The following is a 17,087-nucleotide window of genomic DNA, read 5'->3' on the forward strand; positions in this document are numbered from 1 at the left end:
CTTAGGTAAAACAAACTAACTTCTGTTGATTAGTAAATTTAAAATTCTCCATGTACTTTTGAGTTCAGGCTGATGGATATCACATTAAATGGAGGAAGTATAAAGAACATCATCCAAACCTCTCTCACTCTTCATTTTAAACTTTACAAAATAGTTGGCATGCTCAGAGAGAGCTGGGCTGAACTGCATATTTCATTGCCAAATAATATTCATGAAGATCCCATTTCACGTATTGACTGCCACTTAAGGAATGAAACAGGACTACATAATCAGTTGAATTTAATTCAATCTATTTTGTGTAGTTGTGTTCAAGGTTATAACAAGGTATGTAGACTCTGGTATTAGACTTCTGTGGAACCTCAAGAAACATGTCCAGGGTAGAAATTTAGGGGAAAATGATTTTGCTTATAAAACATGTACATAAGATTGTTTTGTAGATTCTATTTGATGTACTACTCTGGGTGGACAATAAACCAAAAGATAACCAAGGTTTATCATGCTAGTCTATTCCAAAGAGAAAACATTTATGCAGCTGCAATTTTCAACCTGAACACATTAATAAGACCTCTAAACAATTCTACACCTTGGTGAGAGTGACTGAAGAAACTTTTAGATAAGAAAACATCCCCAATAAAATATTCAGGTGTTGTATTGGAAGACCCATCAGTTATGTGGTCTGTAACCCTGAAAGTGAACGAGGAGAGTGAAAAAGTTGGCTTAAAGCTCAACATTCAGAAAACGAAGATCATGGCATCCAGTCCCATCACTTCATGGGAAATAGATGGGGAAACAGCGGAAACAGTGTCAGACTTTATTTTTGGGGGCTCCAAAATCACTGCAGATAGTGACTGCAGCTATGAAATTAAAAGACGCTTACTCCTTGGAAGGAAAGTTATGACCAACCTAGATAGCATATTGAAAAGCAGAGACATTACTTTGCCAAGAGAGGTCCGTCTAGTCAAGGGTATGGTTTTTCCAGTGGTCATGTATGGATGCAAGAGTTGGACTGTGAAGAAGGCTGAGCGAGGAAGAATTGATGCTTTTGAACTGTGGTGTTGGAGAAGACTCTTGAGAGTCCCTTGGACTGCAAGGAGATCCAACAAGTCCATTCTAAAGGAGAGCTCTGGGTGTTCTTTGGAAGGAATGATGCTAAAGCTGAAACTCCAGTACTTTGGCCACCTCATGCGAAGAGTTGACTCATTGGAAAAGACTCTGATGCTGGGAGGGATTGGGGGCAGGAGGAAAAGGGGATGACAGAGGATGAGATGGCTAGATGGCATCACTGACTCGATGGACATGAGTTTGAGTGAACTCCGGGAGATGGTGAAAGACAGGGAGGCCTGGTGTGCTGCGATTCATGGGGTTGCAAAGAGTCAGACACAACTGAGCGACTGAACTGAACTGAACTGAACCCTATGTTAGACATTTGGCTGAAGACACCAAGGTTGTCCTGGGGACAGCACCTTCTGTTGGGTATACTCCTTTGGTCTGGGGTGTCTAGAAGGCTGGCACTGACCTTTCTTTCTTCTTAAGTGTATTCTTACACTATGTTCAGAGGAAATTGGATTACAAGAAACAAAAACTAACCAACATGAATAATGTAAAAGCATATAAGTGTAGTCCAATTTTATAATGAATACTGTCGATTTCTTCTTTCTATAAACATCTAAGATGTTCTTGCCAGTTTCCAAAAACAGTGCTAGGCCTTGGTTAGACTTGTAAGTTTAAGACCCAGAGGCCTTGTTCTTTAGAGGCTCACAGTGTGATAGGTTAAGATCTGGCCTATCTTGTAGAGATGTTTGAAACAACAGGTTGACTTAGAGGCTAAGTAGAGGCTATTATAGGATCATGCAGTGAAAAATCTTAAGAGGAGGGTGGGACAGGTGAGTGGAAGTCAGGGAGAGTTTGCTGGACAAACAGATTCTTGACCATTTCCCTGAATATCCAGTGAGATTTGGTCAGTGAAGATGAGTGGGGACACTGGAGGTAAGCAACCTGGACAGCTGTTCTGGTGTACATGAGCTGAATATTAATATCGGTATTGAGCTTGGATGTCAATACATTAAAGTCTAGATTTAATAATGGCAGACCTTAGTCTGTTTCATGACTGAAAGGCTCAATTCTGACAGAATATCTATCTATTCATTGAATAAGTTTCTAAAATGGCAGTTTCTAACAGTCATATTTAATATAGGTATACCTCCTGGTATTTTTCTGACAAATTAAAGGTTTGTGGGAACGGTGCCTTGGGCAGGTCTATTAGTGCTGTTTTTCTATCAGCATTTGCTCACTCTGTGTCTCTTTGTCACATTTTGGTAATTCTCGCAATATTTCAAACCCTTTGCCAGCAAAAATATTACAACTTGTTGAAGGTTTGGGTGATGGTTAGTGTTTTTTAGCCTTAAAGTATTTTTAAAGTAAGATTTGTGCATTTTTAAAGATACAATACTGTTACACACTTAATGCAGTATATATTTTATGTGCACTAGTAAACCATAAAATTCATGTGGTTTGCTTTATTGCAGTGGTCTGGAACCAAACCTACAATATCTGAGGTAGGCCTATATTTAATGCATATTGTAACCAACTGGATGCCATGGTATTATCCATGGCACCAATACAATGCTTTGCACCTAAGTGTTGGTTAAATAGTTATTGAATTAAATTGAATCTCCATCACTTACATCGTAATTTCTTGTGATTTCTTGATGAAAAGTATTTCTATTTAATGTTGTCCCACAAACTCACCAGGGGAATTGTAGGGATCAGTGAAAGAAACAAATGAAAACATTCCATGTACAGCATGCTACATTGCTTCAGTCATGTCCGACTCTGTGTGACCCTATGGACTATAACCCATCTGGCTCCTCTGTCCATGGGATTCTCCCAGCAAGAATACTAGAGTGGGTTGCCATGCCCTCCTCCAGAGGATCTTCCCCATCCAGGGATTGGACCCACATCTCTTAGGTCTCCTGCACTGGCAGGCAGGTTCTTTACCACTCATGCCACCTGGGACGTCTAAAGTGCTTTGAGGCATGCTATTAAAAATAAAACTGTAATGAGCCTTTGGCAATGAAGAGGGATGTGGTGGTTCTTTCTCAGTTGGGGCAGGAGGTCAAATACCAAGTCTGAAAATGAATAGAGACCCTATAAATCGATCATAATGTAACCTGAAATGAAAGACTAATTTCCATGTTCATGTAAGATCTAAGTATGGGGAGAATACGAATAAAATGAACTGTGAATGTCCTATTCATTTTTATACAAAGCTGGCACTATTGGCCTGTTATTACTAAAGCATGCATTCCTTCACTTTGCTGACTTCCTTCACTGTGTTTTCAAGTTCTGGCTTCATGCTTAGGAAGTCAATTGCCACCCCAAGATTATAAATATATATTTATCTAAGTTCAGTAAAGTTACAGTTTTGTTTTATACTCTTATTCTTTAATTCTTATGGGATTTATTTTGTATAAAATATGAAGAAAGAATCTGTTTCCCCCAAAGTGCTATGTATGTTGCCTTATCATCCCAGTATCTCTCCAGCATTGGGCACAGGAGGGTCTCAGTAAATATTATAGAATGAATAAATTAATGACTGATGAGTCTAAACCTTCCAGAAACTTGCCAGGCTTCCCTTGGGACCAACAGTAAGTGATTGTAAGACTGACTTAAATTAAAGTGAAAAGCTAGGCCTCAAGCTAAATGGCTTTTGTGAGGCTGATATCTGCTGCTTTGGGCTATAATTAATTGATCTAACTTGTTGTGGGAATATACTGATAAATTCACCGAGACTTGAAAGGGAAATATGTTTCTCATTTTCTTTAAAATTATATTTTTTGATTCCTGAGAAATATGTATATGTTACATATATTTCATATATATAAATGCATGTATAAATATCCTTACAATTTTGACATTATTTTTGAATTTGAGATACAAACATTTGAATCTATTAATCTATCTACCATCTGTTTGGGTATATATACATACACATTAAGCACAAAAGGCACAAAAATTTAATATTTAAGAGTATGGGCTATCAAGACTGCCAGGATTTAATCTTAGCTCTGACATGTACTAGCTGTGTGACCTTGGGCAAGTTGCTTAACTACTCTTTCTCCCAGTTTTGTCTGTAAATTGGAAGATTAATAGTGTTTTCTTCAGAACACTGTTGTGAACATTAAATTCATGTAACCATTTAGAATAGTGCCTGAAATATTGTAAGTGCTGCCTAAGTGTTAGCTTTTATTATTATCCTACTCACTTCCAATAATCTTCTTGTCTTCTCGAAAGTAACAGATTCAAAACATCTTTAAAATATTTTTTAAAAGAACATTTAGGATTGATTGAAGGAGAGAAAAGAAAATCACTTAGCAAAAAAGCAATTGCTTTATTTAGCATAGAAAATATATAGTAACACACATGGATACTAAAACTGTAAAAGAAAAAAATTCAGAAAAGAACAATGTTTAAGTTTGAATTCTGAAAATAAAATACATAAATTGAAAGTGTAAACTCAGAGGTGCATCCTGTTTCCAAACACAAGAATTAAAAAATCAAAATGACAGACTTCTGTTAATCTGCTTAGGAAGGCATAAATTGTTAATCAGGCTCCAGGCAACATTGTTTAATACCAAGTTTAATAAAAATCTGCCTGGAGGAAGAAGAGGTCTGGTGGCCAATTTTGAAAGCTGGGCAGCTCTGTTTACATGCTTAGTCTCTCTAGCTCTGAGGACACCATTGATAGGGTTTCCTTTGAAATTGGCTTCTTTTAACAGAGTCAAAATTATTAAACACTATAGCATGGGATAGAAAACTTGAATTTTTTCATTGGTGTGAATACACTTGAAAAGGAAATAAATTGGAGGAGTATTTATTTAAGAGAATCTTTTGCAGTTTGTATGAGAAGAATTTCACAGTAAGCATTTATTGAGCCTTCACTATATGCTTACATTTGCTAGTGATGCCTTCATCTTAAAACTGTGATCTTGAGATGAAAGAAGTGATATTTTAAAATCATTTTCTCCTTTCTCTCCAGCCTGTATTTGTTCATTCCACAAGGCATCTTGTAATTGTATCATGTGGGCTTTCTCTGTGCAGGGACTCAAGAAAATTTCCAAAGTCTTGGCATTGTTTTTAGGAGAACTTGTCAATCAGGTGAAAACTAAATTGCAAAGTATTTGACAAGTGCAGTATCACCTGAGCAGTTGGAGCCCTGTAGCTACTTCTTTGGATTACTGAATTTAAAACGCAGCCCAAATTTCACTTGCTTTAAAGTCCTTCTTGATAACATCATGGATATCATTGCCTATTTCTTAATTACAAATCAGGGCAGGTTTGGCTCTTGTTTTCATGATTGGTTTTTCTAAACAGCTGTGATTTTCATATGGAGAAAAAAAAATAAGCCATTTAAAAATTTATTTTAATGTAGTGAGAAATTGGGAAGCAAACATATGCTCTATTAAAGTTCAGAATATCCACAGTGCAAAGCAAACTTCTTGTTCTTTGGTGCACAGTTAACCCAGCATAGGGTTCCACAATTTCTCCCCTCTCTGTCTGCTGTATAAAAATCTTTCATTACATCAGACTAAACTAAATCACTTGGGAGCATTTTACTCTTTTGTAGCTTTCAGCTTCATATTTTAAATAAAGTAACTGTCCTATTTAGCATTCTAGTTGGCGAGAAAGTCATTTCACATGATCACTCGACATCTAGTAGTGTCCTTCCCTCTGTTGGGTCATCTCTTAAACTTAATTTCATTGTCTTTTTAGAATACAAAGTAAACATACATTTAAACTCAAGGCAGGGGGAAGTTGAAAAATAAAACCATGGTGCTATTTGTAAAGATATCTTGGAATCTGGCATCTGAGAATAAAAAGCATACTGAAGAAGGGAAGTATCATGAGACAAAGTTTTAAAATACGAGACCTGTATTGGTGTGCCTGCACTTATTTCAAAGGCACTTTACCTGCAGGTAAATATACTTTCCTTGAATTCAAAAATTATTGCAGAGCTGGATCTGGAGGTTTGGAACCACCTCCTCTTGATGACAGTAAGTGACCCCTTCATTCTGTTGTCTTAATAAGGATCTGCCCCAAACATCTTTTTCTTACTAAAAAGGGATATGAGTCAGAAAGAGAGTAAAACTGTGGCACTGATACTTATTACAAGGCCTCCCTCACAGAATTTATTTCTTTATGAAACACTGACAAAATCTCAACTACATACTTTTATATAAGTAATTAACTGGCAAATAGTTAATTACTGGGAGATAGAGTAGCTCTACTTGATACAAATTAGGATCAGCAGTACTATACCAATCTTGGTGAATTTTATCATTTTTCATCATGATTACTCAGTCCAACCACACAGTTTTTATGAGTGTTAAATCACAACCTGTTGCTAAGAAGAGCTTAAAATATTTTAGTTGAGTGTGAAATTGAGCAGTTCCAAACATTTTATAAAATGGATGATAGTTGATTAATAAAATTCCCCTTTTTTAATCCTGCAAAGGAGGTTTAAGCTTTGTAGCTAAAAATGTGATAAGCCCATTTTCATGACTGAAATGTAGAAAGCAACTGCTTTTTGACCTAACAATGCATACCTTAAACTACAAATCAATCAACACCTTAGGAAATTTGTGTTTATCCACGGTTATATAAAGTTTATTTTTAGGAAAAAAAATACCCCTTTAATAATGGGTATGGTTAAATTGAGCTGGCTGGGTTTTTAGAAAAACTATATATAAAGTTAAAACTTCTTATTTTCCACCGAGTAATCCACTATGTAATCAAATAGGTGAATTCATTGCCAATGATACATTTTGGCCATGACCTTGGCAAAGTACAATTTTGGAGGACCTATTAATATAGTCAAAGATTATATTGTTATTTGAAATGTTATTATTAATCTCTATGAAGTTTAAATAAGGGATCCAAAAATACCTTTTGATAGAATGACTTTTATCTTTTGGGCTGTCTATTTGGCTTATCATTCCAAAAGTAATTCCCCTTTACTTTCTATTCATCCAAACAAAGAAGAAAACTAAGTCAGTCATTTTTCAATATTATGTTATTCATTATCTAACTCAGTGGTCCTTGGACTTTTGGATTTCATGGAACATTAACAGTTATTTTTTTAAATAGGGGAGGGTTGACATTGGGTTGCTTGCAGATTTTAATTTTGTCAAGGGTAAAAACAACATAATTTATCCATACACTTTCATGCAAAAATTGACATTTTAACTCCAAAGAAGTGGGAAGGTCACTATCTCAGTCCTTAAATTGAATAAATGGAAAGTTATAAAAAACACAATAAATAGGTTGTCATCATGTTTCATATCTGATCACTGACCAATAAACTTTTTTTTTTTTGCAAAAATGCACACATGACTGATTAGCCTGCCAAATTACTGATACTCAAGACTACCATCAAATCATTAAAAATAAAATAAAAACCTACATTTTATCAGTCTCCCAAGTAATCGTCAAAATTTTGAAGGAAAATTTTAATTCTTCTTTGCAATAGGAGCTTTACAAAAGTGTACAAACACATAAAATTCCTAAAGTTATAAATCCTTATTTTCTCCATAAGTTTCCATGCCTGTTCCTTTACGCATATTTATAAATAATGATATTATAGATTTAAATTTCTCTTTTAATTTGTAATGGCAGAATTGAGTGGAGATGATAAAAAGTTATACTATTCCACAGCTAAAGCTCAGGTTACCGAAGAGAGAGATAATGAACAAGATGAATTCAGTTGGTCCATGGACAAGTCACTTCGTCTCTCTGGTCATCAGGTATCTCAAATGTAAACGATGGGCACTGGGTTTTAGTCACTCACTCGTGTCCGACTCTTTGTGACCCCATGGACTGTAGCCCACCAGGCTCCTCTGTCCATGGGATTCTCCAGACAATACTGGAGTGGGTTGCCACTTCCTTTTCCAGGGGATCTTCCCAACCCAGGAATTTAACCTGGCTCTTCCACATTGCAGGCAGACTCTTTACCAGTGAAGCCCTTGACATTGGGTAAAGTAATGTCTAAACTCCTTTCTGTGTCTCACATTCTCTGATAATTGTCAAACTGTCAATAAAGGCTGGGTTAACTACCTGACTTTTTGAATGGTGTTAATAGAAAGAATAGAGTTTAATGGAAATGGCTTATCACCATCAACCATTTATAATATTACTGTATTGTTAAGAGGATGTCTTTCTTCCTTTCTCCTTCCTGCTTTCCTCCATCCCCACCCTCTACCCCTTTTCTTATAAAATTTTACTTGGTAAAGAAATCATTCAGAACAAATACTGAACTGTGATGGGAATGAAATAACAAAACTGTGGTCATAAAAGAAGAAAATTATTTTTACCCATCAAATAAGAAAGGAAATAATTACTTTTAGTCATCAAATAAAGAAGGAAATGGACACAATCTTATTCAGCTCTACCTACAGTCCCCAAAGCTATGCATGCAGTGAGTTTGTCAGTGCACTAAGAAAGGACTGAGGCCCTTGGGGTGCCGTGAGGTTGTGATGCCCCCCGTCATGGAAATAAATAGCTGTTATTTTTAGCTACCTTCCTGAAATACCGCCCCCCCCCCCAACTTAAGGCTCTCTCTGAACATAAGAGAAGACAATTTATTCTCTTATAAGAAGTATCATTATTATGCTCAGAAAAATGCCCCAAACAATTCTTTTTACTACAACTATAAACACTAATGCATACTTTCAAGTGGTTTTTAAGAAATGAATAAGCTACAGACATTTTCCTCAGCCTGAAAACCTGCATTGCTCTGGTCAAAATAATCAAATCATTCCCATGCCCTCTGCTGCTCTGTATTTCTCAGAGATTCACACTTTTACTTCTAAGATACCACAAGTGTTTGTTAACAGTACATTCATTAAACGCTTGGCTCAAACAGAAATTTCCTAGAAATTCAAACCAAAAAGGGGCTAAATAAAACAGGATACCTCATATAGAATCCAAATGAATGACTTATATTTGGTCTTCATCACTTTTGTATACTTTAGGTTATCAGAAGGACACATAGTATGTCTATTTACTTTGAAGAATAATAAAGATAATAGAAAAGAGTCAATATTCTTCAAAGCATTAAGAAAACCTTCCTTTGATTCTGCTGCGATTTCAGACCACTTTTTAAAAACGTACTCCTCTGCTTATTTTATGATCCATGCAGAATCATTTCCTTTAGATGGTGATTTTTTTAAAGGATAACTTTCAAATTTACATTCCATGTTAGAGACACATAGTGATTATAAACATGTTAATGATGTAATCATGTTTATAAAATTGTATCTAATAATAGTATTTATAAAGTAGAAAGTGTACCCTGTATAAAAATGGTGACTTTAATTCTATTTCTATTCTTACGTTTTCCTCTTATGTAAAAATTCACCTCCCATCTCTTTTCATTGTAGTCACTTGGGACACTGCCTCAACTTAATTTTTTCTTGCTGTTTTCCATTCCTATAACTTATTAGGTCTCCTGAACATCTTTTGGGCAGATCTACCAGATTAGGGAATTACAGAAAGAGAAAAAACACAATGCTCTTTCAAGTGGTGAAATATGAAGATAAATTATACCCTGTGTTGGCTAGCTTTGTATTTCTCAACTTCTTCCTGAGTTGTTCTCTTTCACAAGATAGCACTAAGTATGGTGGGAAAAGCTTTGGACCCATGCTGCCCATTTATACTGCACATCAAATTTAATAGTAACATTCTGGCTTTAATTAAACTTTTCCTCTTATAAATCTCAGCCAAGGTGATCTGATTTATAGAGGAAATGAGCACCCAACAGTGTTAGTGTAATGATATTAAATAGATGAAACAAAGTAAAATAATCTCTAATAATCTGTGGGGATGGGGGACACAGAACCTTCTGCATATGTGTCCACTCTGCATTTATGCATCTGTGCTCACAGCATTCATTCTTCAGTTAGTTTTCATTGTTGGAAGAGCTAAACATTTCCTGGATAGTTCAGTCTTGACCAGCTAGAATACTGGCTGTATCTTGACCCCTCTGACCCAATCACTTTGGCTTAAAAGAACCTTACTCCATTTACATCTGTATGTAGTAAATCAAGGTGTACCACCTTTTTCAAGGGTTATGTATACTTTTCTTGCCTTATCTCCCTACTTGTGAGTGATGGGGTTACAAAGACTGTACACTTTCGGCTGTAAACCTTAATTAGAGAAAACCTGAATTTTCTCATCTGATTACTTTGAAAAAGTGAGCGTTTCTTAGGAATAGGAACTTTAAAAATGTAGGCCAGTTTAATCTTCATAAGAGGAAAACTCAAAACAAAAATATTGTTTAGATCTAGGAGAGTGCCTTAAACTCTCATCTGTGTTCAAAATAAAACAAAAATCCTAATGGAGAGAAAAAATGAAAAGAAAAAAAAAAGAACGAAGAAAAAAAATCAACCCAATCTGTGCATTTCTTTATTTCTTCTCTAATATCATTGGAACAGTGTCACAACTGGATGCTCTGCGTGTGTGAATTTTGATTTTCTTCTTTCAGCAATTTCCCCTATTAACATGATGTGCTTGAGTCTTTGTATTTAGAATCATTAATCAGGAAAAAATTTAAACCAGAGAAGGTTTGATTATCTACATTTTCACCTTTTTGTGAAACAAATAAGGTAAGCTCAGTAGACACTAGCTAGGCTGAAACACTATTAAAAAATGCAATTCAGACTGAGTCACTGCTTGTTATTTTTATAAGCGAGACCCTAATTCTGATCGACCCCAAAGAATGGGCTGCTGTGACTAAACTAGCAGCAAAAGCAACTGGCTTCTGCTGGATGTTATCTCATTTGGAACACATTTCAAACTTTAGAACAGATTTTTAAATTGAAAGTTGAAACCTGCAGACCGTCAGCAGAAGAGGCTGATTCACCCCTATAGAACTTATCTTACTATGTAAGTTCCAGGCAGAGTTTTTTTTTAAGGACTAGGTTACCTAAAATATGTTGTGATACATCAAAGAGAGAGAGAAAGAGAGAGAGAGAGAGAGAGAGAAAAGACAAACACCTCCTAGAATAAGAGTGATATGCATGTAAACATCTTTTGGATTTTAAGTGTATGCTTATTTGAATGGGGGCTTCTTTAAATTAGAAACCTCTAGTTCAGTATAACTTGTCAATGTTCATGGATCTCTGAAAGATTAGTTAATTTTTTTCTGCCTCATTTTTTCTACTTTTTTTCAATTGCTTCGTATATTTGCCTGAACCCCTATGGTAGGGCTTCTTCATGTGGAATTTTTTGAGTCATAACTATAATGCCATTATTACTATTGGGTAAATTTGAGTGAAGGAAGTACAATCTTGGCAAGATGAGAAATAAGGAAAATTTTATATTAGTAGTGGTGAATTCTTTATTAGTTGGCCATTGCTTTCATTTGGAATCATAGAGAAGTTATCAAAGGTCTAGATACCCAGAAACTGTGCAAATACTCTTGGGTTCCTGAAATTAGAGGAACTACACAAATGACAGTAATGGTCTTGACCTGGAATAAATGTCATGAAAGGAGTTGGGAATACGGTCTTGTCTGTGAAGGGAAAGCTGTTATATGCTTATTATCTTAGATAACAAAATCCATGATGCAGCTGAGCTGCAGGGAGAAGTGCATGGCGTGACCCACTAGAGGTCCTTTCCAACTAGAAAAAGTTTCCATAGTTCAAAGGATTCAGCCTCAGAAAGCTGGCATTCCGGACTGCAAAGCGAGTAAAGGCCAGAAGGGGGGACTGCACATTTTACTTCCCTAGGGAGAAACGTGGTTTCATTCAGATTATTTGTCATATTTATCTCTCTTTTTTTATCCTTATGTGGTACAATCACTAAGTTAGCTCTGGTTAGATATTCAGAACCTGTTGTTCCAAGTTATTGATACATTTGGAAAAAGGAAGTATCATTTGATGTCCTGGAGCTACAGTTATGCTTTCTATTGATATTAGCGGTTTTCAAGTATCTCAGAACAATATTTTCAAGAGAGATTTTTGCTTTAAAATGAAGAGTGCCTCAGTAAGTTTTTACTTGCAAAGCTGATGGAAGTGGTGGGTGGAAGAGGTAATATACACATTTTCTGATAGTAGGCAACTTAGTAGAAAATGAGTGTTTCTATATATTATCTTTGCAGAGTTAGCATTAAGAAATAGAATTGCAATAAATTGATGTAAAAGCCAGATAGTAAAGGGACTAAAAGTCCCTGCAGAGACACCAGTCTGTCACTTACAAAGGTAGCAAAAGATAATTGCAGACAAGTACAGTAGAACTAAACCATTGCTGTTTTCCTTTAGAGATACACTGCTGCTTCTCATGTTTTTCTGAAAAAATTGGTTACTTCCTCTGCTTCTGAAGTATGCCATGAACCATCAAAACAGGTAGAAAAAGATCTGCCTTTTATTTCTCCCCAATACCTTTTTAATTAGAACACACCATAGAGCAAAACGGGCGAGATACAATCCTGCGTGATTGCATTTTCCAGTAAATTGTTGGATTTCTTTTAAGTTTCTGAGCTCTGCATTGAAAATCTGGCCTCTGGCATAAACTTTGCCCTCCTCCTATGACATAATGAAGACATCTGCTTGATCATATCCTCTTTCTTCACACAACTTGTTTTCTGGCTCTAAAAAAATAGCCAGCACAAAGCTGTGCAAGTACTGAAACACAAAGGGTGATGCTGAAGCCAAACTGGAAGAGGTTTTTTTCTCCTAAAGTAGAATACTAAAGCCTTTCCTTTTCAGGTACAGGCATCAGCAAGAAAAGAAAGGAAATAAGTAATCCCTGCTCACCGTTTGTATAAGCTGATTTGTTCTTCATTCTTAGAAGAGTTGTGCATTAACAAGGTATATCCCTGTGTTCCTTTTCCCATGCAGGGAGGATTTTGCACCCCCTGGATTATAACCACTCAGAGAACCGATATTTCGCATGTGCGCCCCTCCAGAGCAGCCAGACATGTACACATCACCCACTCCAGCAGCAACATTTTTTTTTTTTTTTTTGCAGGAAAAATCCTCTTCTTTCCTACATTATTTGCTTCAGTAAGTGAAAATGAAAATTGGCTGAGATATGGGGTGATACACCTCCATAGAGTGAATATCATAATTAAAATGTCTTTACAAAAAAAAAAAAAAACCAAAAAAAAACAAAAACGAGAGAGGGGAGAGAAATGTATGGCTATTCCAGATGATTAAACTTCTTGGTACTTGGATGTTCTCTGTAGTTAACTCAGGTGAACAGCCCCTTGCACTAACAAGGACCTGCATATAACTCCCCATAAAATATGGATTTTATTGCAGCAGTGACACCACTTGAGCACCACGCTGACCTCTCCAGCAGCTCCCATCTCCGAGATCTCCGATAACTCTTGGCATAAGAATAACTACAGAAGTAATCTCAGCTCTGCAACACACAACATAGCAAGATTCCCTGTTACTCAATTCCGGAATATCGCACCGGGGGCGTCACTTTTCCTGCATCGGACACCGGAAAACCAGGCGCACTTGGTTTGCTCTCCAACCAGTCCGGGGGAGGCGTTTTCCCCCAGATTTGTGCCTGGCCAGCCTTGGAAGAGCACAAGCGAGCTCCGTCTTCCACATGACTTTCCCCTGGACAGTGTGCTCCATTTTCGGAGTCCAGTGTTGGACTTTCCTTGCAACCTAAGCATTTCTGCCCTATGTGAGCCGGCAGGCGTTGCCCCCGGCGTGCAAGCTAAGTTTTTTTTTTTTTTTTAATAAGCATCTTCTCTGAGACAAATCATCTCTTTAGCCTAAGTTTTCCTTATTGGGAGCATTCAGGAGTTTTCAAGCTACCCAATTTTCTGCTTTGGCTCCCAAACCAAGAAACGTAACCCAGCCAAAGCGGTCCCTGCACAGACCCTGTGATGTGGGCAGGTGGAAATAAATCAAGCCCCAAACCGCTCCGCGGGTCCTGCACGCACCAGCGCCCTTGGTAATTGACCAGCCAACTTTGCAAATGCCGGAGATCCCTTGGCAGCCTCTGCCGGCGGAGAGAAAGGCAACGGGTTCTTCCCGGCGGCCCCGTCGCATATGCCCCCACCAAGCCCCTCCGCGGTCTTACCAGAAGGCGGAGGAGCGGCGCTGAAGCTCCCCGGGAACCGGCGCCCGTTCTGGGCAGCGGCAGCAGCGCCGCCCGCGCAACCGGACCCGAGCGCCCGCCCCGACCCGGCTCGCAGGCTGAACATCCCTCCCAACTCCAGCGTGCGGCACCCACCGGGCGAGGAGGGCTCGCTCTCTCTGATTGGCTTCCATCAGCGCTACAGAATTAAAACAAGAAAAGGCATGCACCATCGCCAACTGAGACCGAACCCACCTCCGCTCGCCTTCCTGCTCCCAGGGAGACCCTGCGACCCGCCCAGGCTGCTCCTGCCTCGGTCGCCGCCGCCGCCACCGCCGCGGTTGCCCGCTCAGCCGTTCTCGCTGCCGCGGCTGAAACTGCAGCTCGGGATGGGAAGGTTACGGGCTCGGGAGAGCTGGCTCTTGTGGGCACACACTGATTTGCAAGTGAATGAAGTGGGAGGGAGCAAAGAGAGGAGGACTTTGTTAGAGAGGCCCAGTGCCTGCCCCCGCCCGCCCCCTCCCCTTGACAGAATGACTCCCTGTGTTTGAAGTCCTGAGCAATTCGCTGCCTGTAACACTCCCTCCGCTCCAGGCTTTCCTTTCTCTTCCTTTCTTATTTTTTTGGGGGGTGGGGGGGTTAAGACATACTCAGAACTTGCGTGACTTCGTCTGTACCCTCCTTTATACTATCAAAATGCATCTTGTGCGATCATCTGTAACGGTTGGATATTCTTTTTTTTTTTTTTTTTTACCGACCAAGCAATTACAATTCCCAGGGACATGGTACCTCGTTGCGCTATCAGTTGGCCAGCTTCGTGTTATAGAACGCATAACATGCACACACATAAAACAAACCCAGTCTCCTGAGATAACAGTACTGACGGCTTTTCTTCACAACATAAACAGGCGTTCTCCAGACGCAAGCAGACATAGATTCAGACGCGTCTTTCCTTTTCTTCTGGGAAGACAGGTTTCACATAGTCCTATGATCTCTGTCACTCTTTTGGAATGAGTAACCCCAAGATGCTGTAAAATGAAGCCATGCTTCCTTGGGCTTGCAGAAACTGTCGAACCCAAACCCTTCAGGCTTACCACTGACTTATGGTTGATTCCATCTTTCTAAATGAGTTAATACAAGGACACAAAAGACTTGCAGAAGAGTGTGTAATGATATTCAGGTCTGCCTCCCATTTGTGATCTTTCATGAAAGTTCCTGAAGTAGGGTAACCTCCAAATTGAACTCTTAGGTACACATAGCAGTTTGCATAGCTATACTTATAGTAACCAAAAAGTAATTTTTTAAAGTAATTTTTAATATTAGGGAACTGAGCTACAAAATCTTAAGCATGTTGAAATATTAAGTGAGAGTAATGGTTTTCTACATAAAAGATACAGACATGATGGAGCCAGGCACTGTTGGATTAGGAAAATTAAATCTAATTACCACAGTGATCGCACCCGGGGTCAGTAGCATCCCAAACCATCTGTTTGTGTATGCTTTAAGTTGCGGGGAGATTTCCACAGCATGGTGTGCTAAAAAGATCCAGGCTACTCTGGCCTCTGAGTGGTTAAACTGGTTGGAGGTTGGTCTCCTTCCCAACTCAGCTCTTACTAGAAAATCTTTTGTTTCTCCAATAGAAGTTCAGGCATTTAAATAAAGCCAAAATCAAAGTATTTCCTCTAGGCAGTCAGTGCTTCAAAGTGTGCATGGAATGGTTTTAGCACAGATGTTCCACACATGGAAGATGGAAAGACTTTGAATTTCTTTCTTGAAAAGATCTTCCTTTAATGGAGAATTGCCACCAACTTAACAAAAAGGAGGCTGAACATTTTCTCTTCATGCAGCTATTCAGAATCTTGTAGAGAAAGGGTAGGCGAGAAGAAAGCTGCTTCCATTCCTCAGATTATGAATTCTATACATTTAATTGGAAATACTAGCTCCTTATGTTTTTACGGTCCTTTATCACTTACAGAGTACTTTCACAGATCATTTTATTGAATTCTTCTTTCAACAAGTAGTCTGATTTTTTCCCCGTTAGGACAAAGGAAGCAGATTGATGATGGCATTGCATGGGTTAAATAACATGTCCAAGGCAATGAAAACTGGAAAGCAGAAGAGTCAGAAATATTACTGGTAAAACTGTGGCTGTGTGTGTGTGTGTGTGTGTGTCTGTGTATATACATACATATATGTATATATATACCATTAAAAATAAACCACATTTTAAGACTGCCTTTTGCAGAAAGATGTGCAGAATAACTGATTTTTATAGTAAAAGTGGGATAATAGTGAAATTAATGTTCTCCCTGTTGAACAAGTTTATATCTCACAAAGGAAATCTTTAATTGTTTGAAATATACTACTCTTCTAACCCCACTAAACTACACATCAAAGGTGACTGAAGCAACTACTTGTTATTAAGAATGGATAAGCAATCAATTTGCTTTGGGATAGTTCAAGTGGCAACATTACATAAAGGACAGCACTTTTAATACTAAAAAAGATTTTTGTGTGATATTTGAGGATTTCTAGCATTATTTACTGCAGTCATTGTTCTCAATTAAATATCCATAATTATTTCATTCTCATTTCGAAGATAAAAAAATGAGAGTTATTAAGGTCAAATGATTATCTGGTATGTAAACATCCAGAATTATTTCATTTTCATTTCAGAGATAAAAAACTGAGAGTTACTAAGGTTATACAATTATCCAGTGTCATATTAGTACTGTTTCTAGTTAATTCTCTGGCACACAAAAACATGTTGGCAAGTAACAGAAGCTAATTAGAGAGAGTTAAACAGATAAGAGGGTCTTTGTTATCATCATGTAGAGTCTTCTTTTGAAACTCAAGAGTGGAAATTCTGCAGGGCTTCTGGAAAGACTTGGAAACAGGTACTTGGAAGCCACAAGTACTCAGCTTAGAGTACTGTTTTCCTGTCCTCACTGTGCTTATGCTTCTGTTTTGTCTCCCTTCACACTGGCCTT

General features: G+C 37.9%; 1 protein-coding gene across 3 annotated transcripts in view; it reads right to left on the minus strand.

Annotated features, from left to right (window-relative positions):
* The window catches only part of CDH6 (cadherin 6), a 150,471-nt gene extending 135,924 nt beyond the window's left edge, over nt 1-14,547 (minus strand). The window contains exon 1 of one of the 3 annotated variants that reach the window (XM_027520098.1): nt 14,353-14,545. The gene's annotated coding sequence lies outside the window, so the exon portion shown is untranslated. Of the gene's footprint in view, nt 1-14,100; nt 14,201-14,352 lie in introns of those variants that run through there. The other 2 variants (XM_027520099.1, XM_027520101.1) reach the window with 2 other exon arrangements.
* Between the last annotated feature and the right edge of the window lie 2,540 nt (nt 14,548-17,087).

Source organism: Bos indicus x Bos taurus, chromosome 20 (assembly GCF_003369695.1).
Source record: "Bos indicus x Bos taurus breed Angus x Brahman F1 hybrid chromosome 20, Bos_hybrid_MaternalHap_v2.0, whole genome shotgun sequence".
In the NCBI taxonomy this organism is placed as follows: Eukaryota; Metazoa; Chordata; class Mammalia; order Artiodactyla; family Bovidae; genus Bos; species Bos indicus x Bos taurus.